The sequence below is a fragment of the Bombus vosnesenskii genome, unplaced genomic scaffold (assembly GCF_011952255.1).
Source record: "Bombus vosnesenskii isolate JDL3184/JDL3185 unplaced genomic scaffold, Bvos_JDL3184-5_v1.1 scf7180000013488, whole genome shotgun sequence".
Taxonomy (NCBI): Eukaryota; Metazoa; Arthropoda; class Insecta; order Hymenoptera; family Apidae; genus Bombus; species Bombus vosnesenskii.
Genome location: NW_022883079.1, coordinates 7,914 through 13,857, shown reverse-complemented (window position 1 = coordinate 13,857; position 5,944 = coordinate 7,914). Strand labels below are relative to the sequence as shown.

At 45.6% G+C, this 5,944-nt stretch overlaps 1 long non-coding RNA gene across 1 annotated transcript; it reads right to left on the bottom strand.

Moving 5' to 3' along the window:
- Positions 1 to 234: 234 nt before the first annotated feature.
- Positions 235 to 603, bottom strand: LOC117238376. Its single transcript, XR_004494197.1, has 2 exons — positions 406 to 603; positions 235 to 268 (listed from the first exon to the last, which is right to left on the bottom strand). It is a non-coding gene; the product is annotated as an uncharacterized LOC117238376 (long non-coding RNA).
- Positions 604 to 5,944: the final 5,341 nt, after the last annotated feature.

The window sequence follows — 5,944 nt, the reverse complement described above, 5'->3', positions numbered from 1 at the left end:
GACCTCTTTGAATGCGTTTCAAGAGCGTCGTACCAATGAAACTTCGAGTTCTAAACTAATTTCTCAGCCTCTTGCGTTAAATTTAACCTTCCGCGTTAGTGTATTTCGGACGAGTTCCTATTTTACGCTTTCGTCGACTTCACCAACGTAACATGCAGCATCCGCAAGTAAAACTGTCTCTTAAATTTGATGTGACACCAATACACGACGAGAAGAATCACAATGCCATTTTTATTCCACTTCGTTAATTTTTCGTCGTAAGGTTTAGCTGTAAATAGGATTAAAAAAGTTTAGATTAACGAGGAATTTAAAATTGATCTGTTAAATCAACAATTTCCATTAGTTGTCAATAGATTTTATAAGCTTCAAATTACTGAGAAATTATACACATTGCAAAATATTTACCATTGGTTACCCACGCTACACGTAAATTTGATCAATCTACCAATGCACTAACACTGCAATAAATTTCTATTGCAACATTCCACGCTCCTTTGCCGCACCTTAAACTCCTCGCTAGATTTATTCCACCTTAAAGTGTCACATAACTCCTACGACACCGATATCAAATCTTAAACTCCACCAAATTCCAGAGAAACTTGATTTCGTCCAAAGTAAGAGATTAAACTTAAAAAGCAATTTATTTCATCTTTAAACTATCCCAAACTTCTTAAATATAATTTATATATGTCGGAGATAAGAGGACAACGGTGCCTTCCCTCTGAAACCTCGGGAAAATCCATAAAAACATTGTAATTAAAATCTACAGTTGTAACTAAACGATTTGCCGTCATTCTAACCAATTGTATTTGTTTGAGACTTGTGACAATGAGCTTGGGCTCAAGGCGACAATTAGTCGCCGAACGTAGCCGCGGTCAACGGGACGAACTCTCCACCCAACAAAGGCATTGAGTAATCCTATAGCTCTCCTTAAAAGAAAGATTTGTAGCGGCACGTGGCAGTAAACATTCCAACGGTTTCTGTCCCGTAGCTTGCCACACGCAGATCCTATTCTCCGGGCAGGATGTTTACCAGATGTCGACGCGTCTCCACAGTACGTGATCGGCTAGCCCGAGGACCGTCATAAACACTAATATCTAGTTACCTAAAATCCTTCAACAGATACACAGTCTTTGTCCCAGTTACGGGAAGACAGGAGAGACCTATTTTTCCACGAACGACGTCTCCCACTAGCAACCCTCCCTCAAGGGCAGCTAGCATCCTTTTCTAACTACCGATATGGAGATTGGCCAATTAGCAGCAACGTCAATTTCCCTTACTTTCCGAACGTCGGATGTCCCCGACGAATCCGATGATCTCGTGTCCTTAGACACACCCCGTCATAGTTTTCCTCTGGGGTATCACCGGGACGGAAAGTCATTCTCTCTTGCGGTCTCATCGACAAAAAAAAGAGATTAACGCCAGCGACTATTAACACAGAATTCGACTTAGATCTTTGCGAGTGCGTACGGCTACCGTCCCGTTGTCCGCGGGTTCGTTATTGAACCTAGTATCATTGTCATTAGTTTCTCGAGTATCTAGTTACCACGGTTACTTGTCCGGTTCTATGGTAATCGTATTTGCACTAGCCAATGTCTTCTCTATTGCATAACGACGACGTGTAATCCAAACGAAGATTCGCTTTACGCCCCTAACCCTAATTCTAATGTAAACCCGACATATATATATGTCGGAGATGAAAGAACGCCAGAGCCTTTGGAATTTTGGATAATCCCGCAACATTGTAACCTAGAATCTACTATAGCTGTAATTGAACAATTGTAGTTATTCAACACGATTGTAATTGTTCGAGAGTCGTGATAATGAGCTTGGGCTCGAGGCGACAGTCAGTCGCCGAACGTAGCCGCGGTCACGGAATGAACGCTTTGTCTAACAAAGGTATGGAGTAATTCTATAGCTCTCCTTAAAAGAAATATTCGTGGCGACACGCGACAGTAAACATTCCAACGGTTTCTGTTCCGTGGCTCGCCACATGCAGACCCTATTCTTGGAGTAAGATGATTGCCAGATGTCGATGCGTCTCCGCAGTACATGTTCGGCTAGCCCGAGGACCCGTTATAAATCTTAAGGTTTAGTTAACTAAAGTCCTTCAAACGGACAAACAGTCTCTGTCCCAACTACGGGAAGATAGGGGAGACATATTTTTCAACGAGCCGCGTCTCCCACTAGCAACTTTCCCCCGAGGGCGGCTAGCAACTTTCCCTCGAGGGCGGCTAGCATCTTTTTCTAACCACCGATATGGAGATTGATCAATTAGCAGCAACGCCAATTTCCCTTACTTTCTGAACGAAGGCTTTTCTCGACGAATCCGATGATCTCGTATCCTTAGACACACCCCATTATAGTTTTCCTCTGTGGCATCATCGGGATGGGAAAGGCATTCTCGCTCGCGATCTCATCGATAAAAGAGTAACGTCTTCGCGATCAGTGGTTATTTCACGTTTTAACCAGACTTAGACTTTGTGAGTACGTTCTGTTGTCATCCCGTTGGCCGCGGATTCGTTATTAAGCCCGAGAGCATCGTCACTCGTGTCGCGAGTGCCGAACCGCTGTGATCAATTGTCGAGACTGTACTAATTCTATCATTGCAATAAACTACACCTGTGTGTACCGTATCAATGGCTAATCCTCGAGAAGATTCCTTTGGCGTTCACAACCCCACTCCCAGTGCCAATCCGACATCAGAAGTGGGATCAGAACGGCTTCGAGCGCTGGAAGGGCAGGTCGCTGTCATGAACAACCTAATTCATACGCTAATGCAAAGGCCAAATACGGGAACCACCAAATTACCACATTTTAACCCAGAAGTCGCAGGCGCCGACCCATCCGCGTGGTGCGCGGCTGTTAGTAGGGCCATGAAGAACAACCCCCTACGAGATGACGCGCTATACTCTGCCTTAAGTGACTCTCTACAGGGTTCTACAGCACATTGGCTGGCACGAATGACGGGAGACGGAGAGGTTAGTTGGTCTACCGTTAAGGAACGATTCCTTATACATTTCGGTGGCCGAGAGACGACGTCCTCATCGTTAATCATGGTATCCAGGGAACCGCGGGGAGTGGGCGAATCCACGGGGGCGTTTGCCGGCCGTGTCCGTTCCCTCCTGCAGACGCGGTGGCAACATTCTACGCTAGACGAAATACTTCACGCTGTCACTCTCTACATATTAATTCCACACGACCAACGTCTTAAACGATTGGCCCTCACGAGCGATATCAGAACGGAGGACCAATTTCTGAGCGAAATGCGACCCTTTTGTTACGAAGAAGAGTCGACATTTTCGCCGAGAGATGCACCGGCGGAACCCGAAGCTAAGCGACGCAAGTTATCGGGCCACCAGACGAGGTGTCATTACTGTGGTACTCTCGGACACAGAATAAAGGATTGCCGCAAGAGGATGCAGAACGAACAGCAGAGGGATGCACGACGCCAGGAAGGAAGCCGACTGGCCGCACCGTCCAAGGCGGTTTGCTACAGGTGTCATGCGGAAGGCCATATCGCACCTAACTGCCCGGCACGACGGGACGGTAGACCAGGCCCCAAGGATGAGCGTAAAGTCAGCTTCTGCGTGGTGGAGTCCCCAGCCGGTAGTTTAAGTCATCTGGGTGAGTCGTTCCCGTTTTACTTCAATTCCGGAGCCGAGTGCTCATTAATTAGAGAATCTGTCGCTCCGAAATTCTCCGGTAGGAGAACGACAGATATAGTAGTTATGCGAGGAATAGGAAACACCTGCGTTAAGAGTACATCCCAGATCTTATCTACGGTACGCATCAACTGTTTTACATTGGAGATAACCTTTCACGTTCTAGCCGATAGTCACTTGCATTATGATATCATGATTGGCCGCGAGATCTTAAGCCAGGGTTTTGATGTAACTATTACACGAAATAGTGTCGATATTTGTAAAACGAAGACTATTAATGCCTGTAGTAAAACCTCCGAAGACGAGATCAATATCAATGCGGTTGACACTGACGTGGTTGGTAACGATAAAAGTCGGTTAATTTCTGTTCTCGAGAAATTAAAAAATTCATTCATTACGGGCTTCCCACGTACTCGCGTAAGCACGGGCCAGTTAGAAATACGGTTAATCGATCCTAATGTCACCGTGCAAAGCCGACTTAGCGAAGAAGAGCGTAGGATAGTGCGTGAGAGAATAGACGAGTTAATTAGAGCAAAAATCGTGAGGCCGAGCAACTCACCGTTCGCGAGCCCTATTTTACTTGTAAAGAAGAAAGACGGCTCAGATAGACTGTGCGTAGATTTTCGGGCATTAAATAAAAATACGGTCGCGAACCGGTATTCCCTACCCCTCATCGCGGATCAAATCGCGAGATTGCAGAAGGCGAGATACTTCATTAGCCTGGACATGGCCAGCGGATTCCACCAAATTCCCATTCATCCTAATTCGACGGAATATACGGCGTTCGTTACACCCGACGGGCAATACGAGTACGTGACTATGCCGTCCGGATTGAAAAATGCACCATCCGTTTTCCAGAGGGCCATTCTCAACGCCTTAGGCGACCTCGCGTATTCGTTCGTTGTTGTTTACTTGGACGACGTCCTAATTATTGCCGACTCAGTAGATCAAGCCCTAGAAAGGTTGAGCACCGTATTAGATACCCTCGTGAAAGACGGATTCTCCTTTAGCTTTTCAAAATGCTCCTTCTTAAAGACATTGGTACTCTACTTGGGATATGTAATTCGTAACGGAAAGGTCCGTCCAAACCCGGGTAAAATACAAGCCTTGAGTTCTTTACCTGCACCGTCGACCGTCACACAACTTAGGCAATTCATAGGTTTGGCCTCTTATTTCCGAAACTTCATTCCCAAATTTTCACAAGTAATGAAACCCCTGTATGCACTCACCTCGAATAACAAGAATATACCTTGGACGGATAGGCACGAACAGATAAGACAAAAGGTAATTTCCGTCCTGACTGACGCGCCGGTGCTAATGATATTTGACCCCAATTACCCCATAGAACTACATACGGACGCTAGCTCGGCAGGATATGGAGCCATTTTAATGCACAGGGTCGAAGGTAAAAATCGAGTAGTGGAATATTACAGCAAAAGAACTAGCTCTGCGGAGTCTAGGTATCATTCCTACGAATTGGAAACGTTAGCAGTTGTAAACGCCGTCAAGCACTTCCGTCATTACTTACACGGACGAGAATTTCTCGTTGTCACCGATTGCAACTCCCTGAAAGCATCCAGTAATAAGGTACACTTGAACGACAGGGTTTACAGATGGTGGGCTTACCTGCAAACTTTTACCTTTGACATTATGTACCGGGAAGGTAAACGAATGGCCCACGCAGATTTCTTTTCGCGAAATCCCGTAGACTTGGATCGCAGTACGTTCAGCAAAATTGTAGAGAAAGAAATTAACCTAACCGAAATCTTCGACGATTGGCTACTAGCGGAACAACGTCGCGACCCACAAATTTCTGAGATCGTCGATAAATTACAGAACAAAGAGCTCGCGGAAGACGTCGCGAATACGTATGAGTTACGGTCCGGCACCCTTCATCGTAAAATACAGAGAAAAGGTAGAACTCTCTGCATGCCCATCGTTTCGAGAGGGTTTAGGTAGTCTGTTATTAACCATGTGCACCAGTCCATTATGCACTTAGGTTGGGATAAAACGCTTGAGAAACTGTACGAGTATTACTGGTTCGAAGGAATGGCGAAGTATGTTCGCAAATTCGTAGAGAGCTGTCATGCTTGTCGAGTTTCAAATGCAAGTTCGGGTAGAGTACAAGCCGAATTACAACCCATACCTAAGACCAGTATACCTTGGCATACGGTTCATATGGACATAACGGGCAAACTAAGCGGTAAAAACGATTCGAAGGAATATGTCATTGTGTTGGTTGACGCCTTTACTAAGTTCGTATACTTGCACTATACCCG